Source organism: Labrus bergylta, chromosome 16 (genome assembly GCF_963930695.1).
Source record: "Labrus bergylta chromosome 16, fLabBer1.1, whole genome shotgun sequence".
Classification (NCBI taxonomy): Eukaryota; Metazoa; Chordata; class Actinopteri; order Labriformes; family Labridae; genus Labrus; species Labrus bergylta.
Window position 1 is genome coordinate 10,448,009 of NC_089210.1, and position 19,832 is coordinate 10,467,840.

The 19,832-nt window shown below is 39.6% G+C and overlaps 1 protein-coding gene across 3 annotated transcripts in view; it reads right to left on the minus strand.

Moving 5' to 3' along the window:
• The window catches only part of gjc1 (gap junction protein gamma 1), a 39,556-nt gene that overhangs the window by 4,379 nt on the left and 15,345 nt on the right, over window positions 1-19,832 (minus strand). Inside the window, exon 1 of one of the 3 annotated variants that reach the window (XM_065964337.1) lies at window positions 6,119-6,801. The exons of the other annotated variants lie outside the window; for them this stretch is intronic. The gene's annotated coding sequence lies outside the window, so the exon portion shown is untranslated. Of the gene's footprint in view, window positions 1-6,118; window positions 6,802-19,832 lie in introns of those variants that run through there. 3 annotated transcript variants of the gene reach the window in all.

Here is a 19,832-nt window from a genome sequence, read left to right on the forward strand (position 1 = left end):
AGCAGGAAGAAAACATTTAGCCCAAGCGGCGGAGGAATAGTCCTCCCAGCCCTCTGCTTTGTGTCTCCAGTAGGAGCTGAGAGGGTGGGAATGTTTTTGAAGAGGGCTTGCCATTAAACATGTGTCATATTGATCACCCTGACCATATAAGGGCATGCTTGAAACACAGGAGGTAGATATCAGGAATCCTCTGTGTATGTATAAGGGACATCCAGCAAGAGGCCCTGAACTGTGATGAATCTTGAAATCAGTCTAGGCGGTGAAGTCTTCGCGAGAGTGCAAACTGCGAGCGTCTGCGACCGACATGTATGAGTAAGCAGCAAATGTCCGGAGCCGAGCAAGAGGTTGCCACAAGCAAACAGAGTCATAGCAGTGTCCTTCCATGGTCGAGCTCTGTCTGACTTTTCCAGCATGACATCAGTTCCTTCTTTTTATGTAACACTAACGGTGCAGGAGAGTTGTCCTTTAGATAATAATATCCAGATTCAGTCACAGACAAACAGCTGACTGCAAAGGTTAAACAGCTTTAATGTGATGGTAAGGCGTTATGCTGAATAATGTTCTGGTGCAAAAATGTATACTTATTTCACAGTGTTTGCTTTTATATCTCTTCTTTATTATCTGCTGTAAAACAATACTTCCTCCTATAGTTGTGATGTTGGGTCACAGTTATTATAGGCATTCAAATAGTAAGTCATACAGTTTTTATTTGAGGACTATGCAAAATGTTGTTGTGTCTAGCAGCAGCTCATTTAATCAGGGAGTGAGTTCATTCAGATTCCAACCATGTAAGTATTGCCTTCTCTGTCACATGTCTCCCATTTGAACCATTCCTCCTTTGCATCTATTAGATGCTTTATTTATGAACCATTTGTTTGATTTCTGACTGCGGTCCGTAACAGTATAATGTTTGTGGATATGCATGCACTTTACTCAGGGGCGGAATTTCCTGCCTATACTTCAACCCCTTTTTCATATGAAGTTCTGTCCAGTTCAGTTACATCTGAGTGAAATCTTTGACCCAAGGTTATTATTATTATTATTTGTGGCTGCCTCACTGGTAAATGTTCCAGATAACCTATTTTTTTATAAATGTCTTCAAACTGCATTCTGACTTTCAAAAAAAAAAAAGATTTTGAGAGACTTAAATGTGTTAGGAGTTTAGCAGTCATTTTTGATATCTCAGTGAAAGACTATTGATTTTTCAAATCATATTTATCAAATAAACAGTGTTATGTATCCACAGGGGAATAGTGTGTTCTTACCTGCCGCTCTATAACGCTCTACTCAAGCAATATTGTCACTACCAGTCTATCAAGAACTGAAGAACTTTCTTCAGCCTAATTCTGACAGAGCTGAGCTTTTTTTTATTATTGGCCCTGAAGATTTCACAAACTTATTGAACCACTCTGAATGTTTGTCAAACCTCACCTCACATTCACAAGATGTGAGGGATGTATTTGTGTCTTGATCCTTTTTAAGGTAGTTGGTCTTCTTCACCAACTGTCACTCTCCTCCTGACTATGAGAGACACTCCAGCCAGGACGCACAGATGCCTGGGTTTAATAATCCTCCTACCTCAGCACATATTACCTGGCATTCATTCTGCTTTCTCAACCGATTTGTGTCTGTTGGAGCTATAGTTGGGCAGTAAGGGGTAGGAAGCTGACCCTGTTTGTTACGTGACAGAGGTGAGTCACCCTTGCAAATAGCACCGCGCACATGCAGCACAAAGTCTTTTTGTTACTGTCTGTTTCAAAGGATGAACAACAAAGGGGTTAAAATGATATTGCGTACAAAAAAATTTGAAATACACACGAGAATTGGGTCTATGGTCAAAAAAGGAAGTACATGAAAACTCTCTCCATTTGAATATATGAGGATACATATAGTGTGTCACTATAATGAGCTTTGAAAAGGAATGACTTTCAGGATCAATAGCTCTCCTGCCACCAGCTAAAAAAGGTCATAATTTAATATTATGGGTCATCAAACTATCAGCCATTCTGATAAGTCTGAGCCCTTGGCATTGCTAAGAGCCCTACCAGAACATTGCAGGGTCAAAGATCAACAAGATAAGTTCCTCGTGGGTGAACTCTCCTCATCGCGACCTTGATTTAAACAGAGAGCTACATTTAGCATCACTGGAGGGATCCCCCTCAGTCATTGGCTTTCATCCCTCTGGATGCACACACACTCACAGACAGACAGTCACACGTGCAACAGCATGATAATGCACACAGAACGGAGCTGCAGTGTCCCATCAAACAAACAGACCATGAACACGAGGAGCACTGCGTTGGGGGTTAGCTGAGTTGCTCCTTATTCACAGTAATGACTCATTATTTGGACACAGCACTCCAGCTGGAGGGCCCTCAGGCTCAGGAGGAACACCAGGGGTCTGAGCCCACCATGGGACAGACCCTGACTTTTGCAGGGGACCACTGCAGATGCATGAGAGTTGTTATTATGTGAAGAAAGGAGATGTAAAGAAAAGTGCATGCATCATCAAGGGGAGTTTTTGTCCAGCAACAATTTAATGTTCGGAACAGTTGGGCCTCACCAACATCTTAATTTTAAAAGACAAACTTTCATCTCTTTTAAGAACAAATCATGTATTATAACACAAGAAATTCATAGCCAGATCATCCAAATAGGCAATTAATATGAGGCTATTGTATAAAAGTTGTATTTCTTTGTTTCATATGTTTCAATTGTAAAGCGCAGTATGTTACATTTACACATGAAAACTTGTAAATACATTTTTAAGTGATCGCCATGTTTGACTTTTAAAGACTAGGAATATTTCAGATCTCAAATGCTGACATGTAGTCAAATACGTGCAAATACAGAGGAACTATCTAATAAAGAAAATAACTTAAATACATTTTAAAAAGAAAGAAAATCTGAAATACAGATTTCCGAAGTACTTTTCTATTAAATGATGTGTTTGTTGATGTTAATGTATTTGGATATTTTAGGTTCAAGAATCAAAGGTGTTCTTTGCAATTGTGCATTCAAATGCATGTAGTCACAGACTTTCAAGGTTGTGTCGAAAAGGTAAGAATTCGATAAATATTTACAATTAGAGAAAGTTAAAAGTAATAACGGTACACATTTTAACCAAAAAACAATTCAACTATCAGTGAGAATTATGAAAATATGGAAATGTGCGAGAAAATGTAAAGTAATCACAGGCAGTAAATTGTTAATTCCTGTGCATGCACACACGCACACACGCACACACACACACACACACACTCACACACACACACACACACACACACACACACACACAAAGCCACTTCAATAACCACAGGCCGAGAGCAGTTTGGATAATGATCATAATGTAAATGTTCGAGAAGCTCTAATGAATGTATGTTAGGATAATGGATTTATCAGCATCTCCATGGACTTTAATCAAGCAAAGCAGATTAGCATGTAAATTTATGGGCAAATGAAACATTTGAAACTCCTATAGGTTTAACTATCATTGTGCATGCGGGTCACTGAAGGCACAACAAACATATTGGATAATTTCCTCATTATTTTAAATGCTCATTTGTTCCCGTTTCTCTGCTAAGTAATCACACACAGTAACATGTTGTACGGATGCTGAGCCGCTTTCCATCAGTCAGCGCAGAGCACAGCTGCACTTTCCCCCCTGCAGAGTACAAACATCAGTACAAGCTCGGGGTAAACAGCTCTTCACTCTTCTTACTAATTAGTGTGTTCACTTATCAGTTAGCTCTGTCTTGGTGTTTTTAAAGTAATAGCAAATCATAATCTTTAATCGGCCATAATGTAAGTTTACATCCTGCTTATATACTGCCTTTTGAAGCCCTCCTCATTTTGACTGTTCACTTTAATGAATACATCTTTGCTTCTGTACAGTGCTGCCTTATCTGGTTCTTCTACACATTTTAATGACCGGAATGATTTCTCCGCCGTCGCTCATTTGAAAAAGAATGGTGAACATCAGCGAGGCACAAAGTATCACAATACATGACCAATAAATTTTATATTAGGCCCTTTAGAATTCAGGGATGACAGTCATGCAATAACAGCAGGTTCATATCATCTAAAGGGATTAATTAAGTAATAAACTGATTCATATTGTATGTGTTCTTATTAAATTTCCAGTTTGATGAACATTCAAAACAAATTAAATTCAAATTCGGTGTGCTTAACATGCCCATGTTTTTTTTTTTTTTTTCTTCCTGTGACCGATGATTTTAACTGTTTGCTTTGAACACAGACAGGAAGAGGGATGTCAGTGTCCAGATGACCAAAAAAAAAGGAAAAACAAAAAATAGTTTTCTCACACTTTAGTATCTCTTTCTCAGGGTCAGGTACTGTGACACAATATTAAGATGATCTCATTTTGCTTTATTGTGCCACAATTATCTAATTAAACTGCATTTCAACAACGCTTTAAGCTCACTGCACAAGGGAGCCAGAATAATAAAAAAAACGACAGAATTGAAAGCTGCCCTTGATGAGAGTTACTGTGTGCAGAGATTTAATATGCTGTCTTTGTTGGGCTGATTTATTGTGTACAATAAGACCTTTATTGTGAAAAAAAGGCGGTGGGGCTAATAATTACTTGGGATGGGATGAAAATTGTGGCACAATAAGGTCTTTGTTTTGTTTGTTTTTGTAAGTCAATAGCTTGTGAGATTATTTTAAACCATCAAATAAGAGACACGTGGATGACTTTGGTGTCTATAATAGGGTCTAATTTAAGTTAATGTCATAATAGAGCCAAAACTACACACACACACACACACAAACGCTGCCTTTTAGAAAATGGAAGCATCATTGGGCTAAAAGAGGAATAAGCGGGACCTCTGTTCCACCGATTGTCCTCACTTGAGGGTCATTTCCCTCAGACGTTACTGATCCAAGCCTCCACCTCATCCTGCACAGATCAAACTAATCTGCTCTCACAGACAAACATCTGTCCACGATCACCCCCTCGACCGCCATAATGTGGGTTAAATTCTGACTGTTGTGATGCTGAGAGACCTCATGTTAAACCGTGAAATGTATGTCATTAAAATGGTTATAAGCAGCTGTCTATCAATTCATGATATGAGTGGAAATCAGCGCGCTGTGGAAGACCAACAGCCGGGAAAAGCTTGACTTTAAAAAAAAAAAAAAACACAGGGTTTCTCTTATTGTGGTTCCCTTCTTCCTTCACTGAAGGCGACGGGGTAAGCTGCTTTGTTAGGCACTCCAAGAGGAAAAAAAAAAAAAGCAAAAATGGGATACTTATCAGTACTTTCTATTTGTCTGATTTTTTTCTCTCTCAGCAGTAACTTTCTTCAAAAGAGTCAATGAAGTGATTAAGAGCTCACATGGCTTTATGTCTAGTTGAGTTCATGGACTCGTAAGGTTATCAGAGCTGTTTATCGCATCCATGAGACTAATCTCACCAGATATGGTGCATGCATTTACATACACAGGAGATGAAATGTAATCAATGCATTGAATAATGAAAAACAAATTCCAAAGGTTTGAGCTACTTGACCAGTTCCAGAAAACACAAAGGAACATATTTAGAAAATCAAACTTTCTAGGGATAAAAATAGAAATGGCTGACTTATTTTGTTATTTGGTCAAACTTGAACTCCGGCCTGCAGGGCAATCTTAAAGCGAGAACATCTTGGGTGAGATGAATGAATGAGCTAATCTTCTTTTTTCTGCAAAGGGGGAAGTCGGGATGTGAAGGAGCGTTTCCTTCCCTGTGCGAGTGGGAAACTAATATAATTCCCTCATTAACATAGACCGAAGGGAAGAAATGCAACGGTAAACTGGTTCCATATGTTACAGGATGGATCTCTGAAGCATGGAGCAGCCTCACTCACTGTGTGGATCTGTGCCTTTAATCTGAGAAAGAATACATCTAAAATTATCTTAGTGTTCCCGGTAAAAACAACATTTTGAAGACATTACACTTCCTCCATATTTTTGGAAGTATCCGTCATTTCCCCTCGGGATAGAACCTTTCCTTTGTTATTCCTCAAAGTCAATAGCAAATGAAAAGACAGCAACAATGAGCACATTTAGACTATAAACAAGCAGTAAAGCAAAGTGATGAAGCAGCCATACTCACTCTACTCCTTCTCTCCCAGATGACAGGTAATGTGTCCTTTGTCCCTCAACCTAAGGCCCCACATCTCTGTCTCTGTCTCCCGTCTCACTTAACCTCTTTTACATTCCCCTTACCCCCCTCTGACATCCAACAGCCCTGACCCGAAATCAACAACAACGGCATCTCGACAAACAAATAAAAAAACTCCAAACAAAAAAAACCCAACGTCTCCGCCGCCGCTCTTTCAAGTACAGCCTCAGCGTTTGTGCCTAACCAAGTGTGAGCGCTTCCTGAAAGAGAGAGGGATGAGGGAGGCAGAGCATCTTGCCTCTTTCCCTGTGGTACTTACAATGGTCCTCACTTACCCCCTTATCCCCTCCAAACTGGGTCATGGTTGAGGGTGGGGGTGGATGTGTGGTTATGATGGGGAGGAGGAGGAGGAGGTGGTGGTGGTGGTGGTTTAATACCCCCTCGGAGGGCAGAAGGGAGGGAAGTCTGGGACTGTCAGACAGTGATAGAGTGGAAGGAAAGGTATGATAGGACGGGGCCTTCAGGTGAGGCTAAGGGTGGCAATTAGAAATCTCACTATGCTTTTATAACGCTACTAAATTACACCTTAGGTTAATAATTGAATGGTACAAGTAGACCTTTGATATTAGGAGATCCTAATTTATTAATACTTTGAAAACTGTATAGGCTTTTTGTCACAAAAATGCAAAATGGGTTGATTGGTTGAGCAAGAAGGGAAAAAGAAAAACAATGATCGTTCATGTGTTTATTGGTGGAATAAACCATTGTCGGATGCGTTTTTACAACAAGATAATAGTGGGAATAAACTACTGATAAGAGCGACGCTGAGACAACTCTCTGTCCTCATTATAAAGAGCAGAGTGTTTTCTACAAGGACAAAGAAAGGTAAATCTTTCCTACAGGTTTACACCTCACAACCTCTTTCAAAATAAAGCAATGGCTTTTGTAGGGAGTGTTTTTTAAAGCTCCAGTACGGTTTGAGTGGTATATCAATGGCTTTTGGCTTACACATTAGTTTGTTGGCTACAGAAATATCAATGCATTGATTGTTTTTAAATTGTGTACAGACATTCATGGTCCCTAGAGGAGGAATTCCAATTACTTAGGTGATCCTCTTTCCTCTAGTGCCACCATGAGGTTGACATGTGGGTGTTTTATTGAGCAAGTTTTGTTGGTTTTTTGCAGACATTAGAAGGTTTGCAAAAGAATGTGTTGAAAGCATTCATATCCCACAGAGGGTGAACTATACATACTTTTATATATTGTGACTTATCAACTAGTGCCATCATGAGGCCGCATTTTTAATCTGAGCAGTGCCTTTCTGCAAAATCTGATCTGAGTCAAATCTTTGCTTTTACTGAGTGTTTGTGTTGATTAGTAAATATAAGCTTGTGGCTTATAAAACCTGCCAAGAAAAGTTTACTGCTGAGCCGAAATACTGCGGTCTCTCTACAACAGATTGTCTGTGGCAGACAATCAGCTTTCAATCTGGAATTTGAACGCTGAAAAGGTCGTCATCAAGCAAAAGATGGAGGAAAAGATCAATACCCTGCAGCAGATCAACATGGAGAGGGAGAGCATCGAGTGTGAAGAGGGGGAGGAGCTGAAAACACGTATTCACCTCCTGATCTCACAAAACATGCTCGTTTTGTGACCATGCTTGTGACCAACCCCCCCCCACTGAGTTAAGTTATAAGCGCAGTACGGACTGTTCGGACCCCAAGCAGTGAGTTTTCTTACAAAGTCCAATGTTTTAATATGTGACGAATAATTGATGCCCAACGTGCCGTGAGCTAGGGATGCCAGTGAGTTGGGTCTGGGAGGGAATGGCAAAGAGCTGCCTACTAAAAATTTAACATTCACATCAAAAAGTTTTTAGAAAAGCCATAAGAGGACTCCATAAACTTTGCTTTATGTCTGCCATGTATACTGCAGCTTCTTCGTGCAGAAATGTGGACCCCCCCCCCCCCCCCCCCCCCCCTCATAATCCTTCTCATCACTTTCAGCCTCGGCCGGCCCTTCTCCCTCCATCACTCTGCTCCCTCTCTAATGCTCTCACATAGAGTCGTAATCATGCGAAACCAAGAACAATAAAAGATGTCCGTTTGATATTGTCCAAATCCAAGCACCAGCGCTTGTCTCTGAAATTAGGACTGCTCACTATCTCGGCCTCTTTTCTTATCTGCGTCTTCAGAGCGAACCAGTTGCTATCACCAAATTTCACAGATCATGTGCTGAGAAATCAGAGGGTGTAAATCCTCTTTAGATTCATATCGTGTCACTCAATGTCCACAGCTTCTGTTAAATGTGTTTTTTTTTTTCTTGAATGTACAGCCATCGCAATTTGGCCATTTCTTTTGAGAAGTCTCTAAGTAGTGGGATGCAGTTTTTGGACCTGTCAGTACAGTAATAACCTTGAATAATTTGATGTCCTCTTTTTACTTTGATGGCAGTCACTTTATGAAACACTTTTCATGTTGATTTTTAGAGACTACTGACAGCAGATGGTTGGTTTTGATGCTCCTGCCTGTAGATGACGATCCTCCCAAACCATTACTGGAATAAAACCATTCACATTAAACTGTGAGCAAACACATTTCGGGAGGAGTGATGCTATCTATTTACATATGAATCCCTCTAAAGACATTTTATCTCTGTGTCTGTTAGAAAGCAGAGTTAAAAGTCCACATTCAGTTCTGTCTTCAAACTCCAACTTGTGATTAACACACACTAAATCGCCTTGTGAGTCACTTTTTTTATTTAGTTTGTGTGCTTGTTTATGCCACAGTCAAGGTCAGTTTTGCAGACTCAGCCAGCACAGGGAGTGAGATGATTTATGGCTTTCATTTTGTGCTGACATCACATTGAACACCTCTCTGTTACTGTCACTACTGGTCATGTAGGGGAGTAAAGCTCAGTGATAGAGAATTTGACTGCAGATCAAAAAGTCCCATCGGTACAATCTGGGTTCCCCCTGTGGAAGAGTAAACACAATCCAAACTATTAACAATATGTAGCAGATCTACAACAAGAAACAACAAGTGCTTGATGGATGACGTTCAACATGATGGACTCTGCAGGTTATAGTTAGAAACCAAACTGGAGGGCCACCGTATTTGGTTTTTACTATTAAAAAACTTAGTAGCTCATGTTTTTAGTTTTTTTGTTTCAAATAGACCAAATAAAGTATCTAAATACTTGATGGTGATGATACTAATTGATGGATACTCATTTCCAATAACACAAAGAAAGGGAGGAGAAGCTACTAGAAAACAATCAAATAAATTGTTGCTGAGATTAACATATCTCTAGAAGGTTTGGTAAACAAAAGATCAAATGTCAAATTATAGACAAATTTGCATTTGCCTAGATGCAGCCCCCTATCGCTCGGGTGACATCTAAAGTTATCTGATTGAGTTGTGTTTTAATGTTCCTCACTCCAGGCTAGACACAAAAAGAAACTGTGCTTTTGAGGTCAAGCTCTTAAACTTTGGATCGCTCTCTCTTTGGATTATGATCAGTGGAGACTGTGGACACCTTTAAAAAAAAAAGCAGATCAAGACCCAGTTGTTTAGAATTTCTTTATAGTTGAGAGTTTATTTTATTCTTCTGATAATTAATGCTTCAAGTCTGCAATCCAAGTCTGTCTATGTCCTCTTTTATTTTCTCTTCTTTGTGGTGTCAGCTTGTGAAATGGGCCATGTAACTAAAGTTACTGACTCACATATTATTGTTTGAATGACAGATTCCAAAGTCACTGCAGGATTATCAGGCATTGTGCTTAACGCATAACTTCCTGTTAATGTAAAGGTGTGAAGTATGTTAACGTATTTGTATAAAATGGTGAATGACATGTGGGAAAGGAGCCGCAGGTCAGATTTGAACCTACAGCCTGGGGCCCACGATCCAACAGCACCCCCATAAACACTTACTTAAGAGTTTTTCTGCTCTCTCGTCTAACTGGTTCCTTTCGATAGTTGATGATAAAAAGTAAGTTTGTGTGTGTGTGTGCGTGTGTGTGTGTGTAAATGAATCATTTATGAGCTCAAAACTGAATGCAGTTTCCGATCCCATCGAAGAACCCCATTTCCCTTGGTGCCACTTTACCACCAAGTGTATAAATTTGTGCTTCCATCCATACAGCCCATTAAGTAGCCTATATTCTACAGCAACATGAAACACTATTATACTAATTTAAAGAAGTGTCATCATAGGCTTTACATATTTACATGTAAACAAACTTAGAAACAATGAAGTCGTGCAAACCTTCTGCTTAAAAAAAGAATAACCAAAGCACATATAAGCCTATTTAAAAAAAAAAAACATATATATAATAGCCTGGCATTAAACAGACTGCTCATAGATGGATTGAGGAGATTGGTGTCGCTTAACTCCCATAATCCCTCAGCCCGTCTGCATAAACCAAACTAATTTGGCTCATTTGACAGTGTATCGTCCTTGTCGACATCAAAGCACTCTTAAGAACAGGCTTGAGTGACAGATTTGTCAGACGTCTTCTTGTCCTTTTTTTTTTCCTCTACAAAGTGGTTCCACTGGAGCCATTATCTTTTTCCAGTTGTAGACTGACAAGTTGTTATTAATGTGTATTAAGCCTCAGGCAGCAGTGTCATTGGAGAAGGGTTATTTGTGGGAAAACATTCTGGGAAATAGTGCAATCTTTTAAAATGGAAACATAGTAGAGTGGTCTTTAACAAGTGAAATCAGGAAGTTTACAGACAAAGTTGAATTTCAGAGGCAACTTCTGCAACTTTTCCACAACCTCAATCAAACAAATGAAATGAACACAATCTTGTTTAACACTTCCCCCTCTGCTACTTTGAACTAAACTTCAGAAACTAAGCAACTTTATTCTTAAATTCTAGCTCTAGTTTGAACAGAAACAACACTTCAGCAGCATCTTAATGTGAAGTCAAACAGTTACTGAACCTCTTCACCTTTCTGCATATTTCACATTCACAGTCTCAGCTGAAGCTGTTACTGTAAACTACGTGTGTGGTGTAAATAATAAAAGGGCAACAGACATATAAAGTGAACAGTTTTACAGGACTTTTAGTGGGACAGTGTCTCCAAGTCTAATTTTTAAACTTCATAGCTTTGGAATGAAGTCTGAGAGACAGTTGAGGATAAACTTTAAGACGATTATTTATAGCATAATACATGCACATAAACAACATTTACATTTTTGTTATATTTCAAAGTCACAAAAAATTGATTCAAGACATTAAAAATGTTATGTTCATGCCAGAGAAAGACGCATGGAGCGAGCAGGAGAGACTTATTTGGTAAATGGGTTTTGGTGAGGAGCTCCCATTGGAATGAAACCATTTAGCCTCATCACATGCACTGCAGATATTCCCTTGTCAAAACATTTAACAGCTGGTCAGGAGGCATTCTCTTGAACTCTGGCTATCTTCTTTGTGAACACAGAAAAGTTATGTTTTGTCCCTCTTAGTGCATCCAAACGCAAAGTGCTAGCAGACACACAGTAGAGTCAGTGAAGACATCTGCACTCCTCTGTTTGTTTTAAAATGCAGGCTTGAGGTCAAGAGCTCAGATTCACATAAGCACAGAAAAAAAGAAATCGTCACACCTTCTTGTGTTCAACTACATCCACTGATCAGAGCTCCAGCCAACACAGGGGGGATTTATTAGAGCGATTACCTGCGGTGTACTGTGTTGGATGTCTGGCTGGAACGGAAACCTGTAAACTTTCAGAACTGGTTTGTACACAGTTTGACACATGTGGCTGTGCTGTTATGTAATTTGTCATATGCCAGTGATACACAGCCTCTTTGTTAGGACTCAAGAGTCCTGATGGCTGCATTGGAGACATTCCAGTCTCTATATAGGGGACAAAAACATCATCATTATGGCTCTGAAGATGCAAAAAAAGCATATGGAAACAAATCTGTGCCTCAAAAAACATAAACAGTGATTACAAGACATACTGTCTTTAACTTTCACCTAATGCAGAATGTCCAGACATGAAACATACAGGGAATGCACAAGTGTAGAGCTTGGCTGGCTGGATGGATATGGGGACTAAACATAGCCCACCATTAACAAGGCACACTATAAATAGTGTTGCACACAGCTAAACAAATAAATCAACCAACCATGTCATGCAGTGTAGCCTATAGAAATCCCCTCGCTGAGAATCTCATTATTTTAACCACAGGGGACAAAAAGTTGGAATATCACCTCCTGACAAACACCAGCTTTGAGTCAGTGATTAACTGCACAAAGGTTGTAAGGTGGGAGTTCTCTGTCAGGTTAATGTATCTCAAGTACACCAGTGAGTAAACGGTGTTTTTTATTTTACCCTTCAAAGCAGGAAAGTCCTTGAGCATAGAAAAACCATGACTATTTTATGTCTGAATTAATCTACAGCAGGTTAATGGAAGCTTTAACATCTGCACCTGTTCATTTTTTAAAACATGATTGCAGAGCCATTGCGAGATTTGTGATCAAAGTCATGCATCTTGGTGATTTGTGAATAAAAGGAATCATCAAACAGAGATGAAATAAGAGAACTCTCTATAGGATATAAGAGGGTAAAGCACAGTTGCAGAGGATTGGACTGCAGATTATCGGGCTCCCTCAAATTGACTCTGGGTGCCACCCTGTGTGTATATGCAAAGTAAACCTTCCTCGGTACATGTGTTATGATTTGCAGCATGTTTAAGCCGCTGCAGTAACAAATAATAGAGAAGCTTACATGTGAAGCATGCTGGCTCAGAGCTTAAAGAGCTCACACACATGCTGTTTCCTTTAGATAACCTTAATGTTGGAGCATTTTTGTTAATCTCTTTTTGAATTTCTTAAATGACTGTCTTTTGGGTTTCATTTGTAAACTTTTAGAATGCAAAGACACAAAAAGATGAGGCTGTAAGTTCCCTGTTTGTTACTGCTTTGATATAAACATTATCCTTAGCATTCTTAGCTGTAGATGGAGAAGTCTTTTTTGATGATACAGAATCCATATGTGGCCTTTGTAAATATTCACACTCTTGAATCTATTGATGTAATTTGAAGTCCATCAGTGAATAATGAGCATCTGTACTGGTTAAATTACTATAAATGTATTACTTAAAGCAGTGAAGTGCGGCCTTCACACAAATATCAGGAATATTTACAGTATTTATGGGGTTTAAATGAAAGTGACAGAAAAATATGTTGGAATAATATCCTCCTACATGGAAATAGACTCAAATACAATTGTATTTCTTACAGTGTTTTTACAGTTTTGTGTCTAAAAAATGAGTGCATTATTGCACTTTGCCTGTATTGAAAAAAGCTAAGGGTTGTAAATGTTTTATCTTTTAGAGATGAAAAAGATCATGTATGGTCTCGTGTCGCATAGCATCGTGTCACATTGTATATTATACTATCGTTTTTTTCTTGCTTTAAATTTTTTGCCTTTAATTTTCATTTATTTTGAACCCCATACAATGAAGTTCTGTTTCAAACAGAAAACTACAAACCTTCATGAGCGTGCAAAGCTATTACTTTCTCCATCACATGTCCAAGCGTAAGACTAAGCCACATTTCATTTCTAACAAAGTCTCGAACTCATCAGCCTTCAGATTCTCATCTCTAATTACAGGAAAGGAGATGAGTTAACCTGAGGTGAACGGAGGCTTGTGCAGCTCCCCCAGCATGTGTACGTTATCCTCCATGATCACGCATGCACAACATGCACACACGTGGAAGCACAGCTATCAGCTAGCACCTCGGGCTTCAGGCTCACCTGCACACTTTAGAGACTCATTAGAGAAGGAAAGGAGGGAGAGTCAGAGGGAGCAAGGAGGCAAGGGGAGGAGTCTGAGGGTCTCTTTGTGAATGAAGGCAGTGTTAATGTATTGAACTAGAAATATAGAATGAATTAGAGATTACATCTGTCCCAGTAACATAGTTAAAGGGCAAAAGCTCCTGGGGGAAAATGCTGCTCTGTGGTTGTGTCAGTAAATATACATGTTTGTGTGTTTGTGTGTGTGTGTGTGTGTGTGTGTGTGTGTGTGTGTGAGTCAGACTGAGAGTGAGTCAGAATTAGATGTTTCTTGTTGTGTCTTCAGGCAGAGATAGAGCATATTAGACATGTGGTTGTGTGTGTGTGTGTGTGTGTGCGTGTGCATTTGACGTGTGTTACATGTATAGGTGCATCTGAAAAGCACTTTTGCCTTTGGTGGTATGTTTAGAGGGCAAGGGGAATTCATGTGCATGCTTTTTGTGTTTGTGTGTTTATGTTAATTTCAAACCTCTGAATGTGTGCATTTGAAATCTAGTGAACGTGTGCGTAACTCTTATTCATATTATTCCCGTTCTCCAGGGGAGTGGCCAGTCGTTCATTACAGTGTGTTCACTCGTCTGACAGATCTGTTCCCGAGGCAACTGCTGCTGCTAAATATCACACACCTGGATGCACAGCGTGTGCCGCTCCCTCTCATTCCGTGTCTTCTAAGACCCTATTACCATGCTAATAATATCCAACAAATCACACAGCACTTTCACCTTGATGAGACTTCGTCGGTGGAGGAGGAGGCCCATACAGCACATACAGGATTAGGGATGACTTGGTTTACCGCGGCGCATCTTTAATACCACAGGAGCTGAGAATTCCGGGCAGGGGGAAGACGGGTGAAGGAGAGGAAGAATTTCTTAAAATAACATCTCAAATATGTATTAATACAGCAGCTGGTTCCAAAATTATCCTCCTGTAGTGTATGCAGGGAATCGAAAACATTAGTTGGATTTGGTATGTTTTATGCCTATAATTCTGTGTTTGCTCATTAAAAATAGAAGTCTGCTTGTGTGCACTTTTTGGGTAATATGTCAGAAAAGGGAAACGTGATACTGATTAGTACATAAATATGATGTAATTATATTCAGTTATCACAACAAGTGTTAAAAGGAAAAGCCAAATGTGCTTTTATGTTAACCTAAATGGTAGAAATATCAAAACTTTTAAACGTATTCAATGAAAGTTCAGCACTTTGAAGTTTAGAAGAGAATTAATGTCACATCGCCAGAAGTACTAAAAATTTCAAATTGCTGATTTTAATTATTTAATGCATATTCAATGTAATAATATTTGATAATGATTGGTCATGCAAATTCATGATATGGCAATGATCAGGTGGAGAAAAGTTCACTTTAACCCAAAATGAGGCATGTCGTTACACATGTATGTCTGAAGAAAAATAAAGAAATAAGTGGATAGTGATCCTTCTTTTTGCCCAGATGTTGAAATCACTCTCTTGGAAAATTAGACATAATAAAGAAGAATATGATAAGTAGAAAAACAAATGTACTTATGGCAAAACAAGCAGATCAACTCATTCGTACAAAATCTTTTTTTCAAATGAAATTCTCCTTTGTTATTCTAAAGTTACACTGAAATGTATTTATACTCGCCACCTTAATCACCCCCTTTTGGTACAAGATCCTGACACCTACCAATTTGTCTTTTTAATGACTTGTTTTAAAATAAATAAATACAGAGAGCAGTCAATAAGCGGTCGGAAAACTACGACACTTCCCTCTTAAAAGCATTAGAGTTAAAGAAAAAAAGCATTAACATAAGAATAAATAAATACGATTACTAACAAACCTTTCAATGCTCTGAAATTAATGCTGTGTTAGATAGAAAATGTGTAAAATGGTTAATTGGAACTCTAAAAATGAAAATGGGTGCATGAAATGATTGCAAATCAATCTTCCCATAGCAGCATCTTTTTGCAGATCTTTCAGGTTTGCTGAATGTATCAGCAGACGATCTGACAGTAGAATAAATGAATGTGATGTGGCTGTAAAGGCCCGCTGCATTCATTGTCCTCGTCTGTGTATCAGTAAAGGACTTTGCTAACCCACTTATGCAGCTGGATTTGCAGTGAATTGAAGCGAAAGATTTAAATGGCATCAGTCTTGCTATTAAAGCAAAGCAAAACATCAGACAAACAGGGAGGAGCAGCTCTCTCCCTCTCTCTCTCTCTCTCTTTATATGTTTATATGTGTATAAGTGTGTATGTGTGTGTGTGTGTAGAGGAGCACTGGGAGTGCTGTCCCCTGCCTCTGCTGTGTGTGTGCAGCAGCTGCAGCTTTCAGCCCGGGTCTACACTGTAGGGGCCTTTCTACTGTCTGAAAGACTGATAGATACAAAGAGCAGAATGGTGATGTGAGATGACTCAGAGGGAAGAGCTGATGGTGTGTTTAAAACAGACTCCTTCACCCTCTGCACGTTTCAATTCATCATGCGTACCATGAAGTGAAAACAAAACAGTGCGCTCCTACGGGGTCAAGGATTCAAAGATGGCTTTTCAAAACAAGAGTTGCACATTTTGGAGTGTTTTTTTTTTGGGATGAGAAGATCTTGAGGTCAACAATGCGTGGGTCAATTTCACAACTGGCTAGGGGGCGGGAATATCTTGACTGAATCTGAAGAGAGGAGTCCAACCCCCATCTCTGTCTCCCCCCATCCTTTCCTGATATGAGGTCTTATCCCTTGTCGTGCACCATACATGAGTGAAAAAAAAAAAAAAAACACAGATACAGATGCTGGCCTACGCCTGATGCACACATATGTTACATCGGGAAAAAACCCTGCAAGCGAAGCAATCAATTCTCACACTATAGAGACAAACATGTACGCATGTGCATTTAACACACAAAGGCAGCTCCACACGCATGGCGCCCACGGTCTAATGAGACAAAATTGGAGAGAGTGCATGAATGGAGCGGCCTGTTTCAGCACATGGCACCGAGCGCTGAGCAGAGACAAAGCTTGCATGCAATGTGCCCATTCATAGTCTGGCACCAAGGGCAGAAAATGGAGCTCACTCACGAGCCAACGCACAGTATGGAAGTATTATAATGTCTGAAAGAGGCTGGGAGGGGTGGAGAGAGGACTCAGCACACTAGTATCCCCTCATTCCTCACCATCCCCCTCCTTCCTCCCCCTGTGGGTCCTTGCTACCCGCCCCCACAAATCCCTACACACCCTCACCCTTCCATCAACCTTCCCTCATTCTGCTCTCCCTACTGTTCTCTGTCCCCATCCCCCTTTAAAAAAAAAAAAAAACCCTCTTCCTTCTGCTCCTCATCCTCAGCCATAAGGACAGACACTCACTCTTTACACATCAAACAAACTAGATCATGCAACTGCATAATTATAATGGTTCATTAGAGTTGGAGGTCATGTATGCACAGAATGTTGCATGTGGCTGACACAACAAAACATGTCTTCTGTTGAAAAAATATTTGAGAATTAAAATTGACATTGACAATTTAGTTATAAAATCAATTTTAAAATCTTAATGCCATGTTTTATTGCCAAGGGGAAAGGGTGAATCTGGCAAATATCTAATTCTCTCAGGTAGACGTGTCAGGTCTCCTCACCAAATTTTAACCAGCCTTATTGATTTCCATAGTGAATCCATTTGGTAGTTTATTACAATGACTGTACAGGAAAAGTCATATTTGGCATTTTCTAAAACAATCCAGATGGTTGCCTCTGATCTGGAAAATTCCCAATCTGCAAATTGCATCATTATTAAACCAAGTGTAAGGCAACAGCAACTGTTGGCCTTATATATTAAGTCAATCCAAACATAGACAGTATGCATTTTGGATGTAGCCACCACAACATCAGCCATTGGTTAGCTAACTGGCACTTTAGGACCTCAAGTTTGGCAAATTAGCTTGTCGCCACGTTCTGGAGAAGAAGTGACCATATTTGGAGGAGAGGTTGGTGCTGAATGATTGGCAGAGGTTGACAGATAGCAAGTTATCCAAACTAAATAAAACCCTCAACTCATTTATCGTCTGTAAATGTTATCCATTGCATTTAAAATGGACTACATGAGCATACTGTAGCTGCCTTGTGGCTACTGGCAGCTTAAACCCTATATAAGGTAAAGTTTGGCATCTCCCATTTTGTGTTCAATCAGATGTGAGAGCCAGCTTTCAGTTTAAAGATCATTTGACTGCAGATCAACAAACAACAAACAACTCATGTCTGGCTGTCCCATGCTGTACTACAGTTACACTAGCATTCCTTTTGTTCACTTTTCAAACCCTCGGTACATTTTAGAAGTACATTTTACAGCATCTTTCAGGCTTACATTACAGTGAGCCCCACTCTCTGTATACATTTAACTTAAGTATCACTTAAATGATGTTCTGTCTCACAGGCCAGAAGGTTCACTTCTGCACTGGTAAAGTTTGTTTATGTACACAGGTTTATTTAAAGTTTCCAAGGCTGCCATTAAGAAGCATCCAGAGAAGAGATAACAGCTGCCACACAGAGACACAACACAGGTGTACAGCCCAAAGTGTTTGCCTCTAGGTCAAACTATTCTTTAATAAATACACAAAAGAAGATTGAGAGCGAGCGAAAGTTGTGTTTTGTTTTTTTCTGTCGCCTTTTTTTTATTTTTTTTATCGCCCTTCCTTTTGACTGGACTATTGGTCAAATGCAAATTAAACCTAATTTCCTTTTTCATTGAGGGCTATGCAACATAGTATGATTTTCTTTTCAAATAAACAAAAGTATAACAGGCTGGTAAAGCAATGTTTGACTCATTATGCTCTCCCATGACTAAACACTAAAGTGACCCCTTATTGGTCAAAAGGTCTTAAAGTTACTTAAATTACATATTTTGTGTACTTGCATTCTTATGTTTCCAAAAATCTTCAAACTAAGACAAATGATTTAAAAGTGTTAAGCTTTTGCTGCTGAATATGTTTAACTTTTTTTTTTTAACTCATCTCATGTAAGTCGAATTGTGCTATTTTTCTTACCTTTTTTGTGTTTGTTTGGCTGTTGCACAAAGCGTAAACACCTTCACTATCTGACACAGTATTGAGTTTGTTTGCAGTGAAAGACAGCAGTGATGTGAAACAAACTGCTAACAAGCAGAGGAGTGCATGAACACCACAAAGCAAAAAGATTTATAGACTTCCACACAGAGGTCAATTACTGCTCACACGCCCGCACACAAAAACGCAAACTTTCTCCACTTATTGATGAGATTGATTTGTGTGGTGCTCAGGGGTAACACCCTGCCGGCTGATGTGTGCAGGAGCTGATTAGAGAGCTGATTTATGGCTGTCCATGAATAATGGCTCGCTGAGCTCTGTGAGCTTGACCCGAGAGGAGAGACAGTGGGGATGTGTGGCGAAAAGACAAATGGGTTAAATTGAGGTAAAGCGAGATGGATGGAATGAGATGAAGGGGCACATAAGAGCATTAGGCCGCCTCTGTGCAGAAACCTGGCTGTACTGTGAAGCTCATTGTCTCCAGCCAGAGCCGACCTGAGACCTGCCAGCAACTCATCTCCCCTAAGGCTGCCATACAGATGACTTCAAACAAGGTATTAAACAAGTCTCTGAGGATGTAAAACAATAAAGGAACACTAACAAGTGACTGCTTAACAGCTGGTCCATTAAAGGCAGCCTTTTCTTATCATCTTTTCACTTTGAACTATTTAATAGCTTAACATCCTTCTACCTAGCATCAAATTTGCCCGTAAGGCTACACGAGTCGTGGACATCTATTTAGGGTGTGACAATGAGTCAATCTCTTAGCAACACGCATCACTTCCTCCTGAAATTAATTAGCATTGTATAATGAAATGCAACTCATGCCTGGCGGCGGTGGCATGGAAGTTTTAAATCAGACATCTAA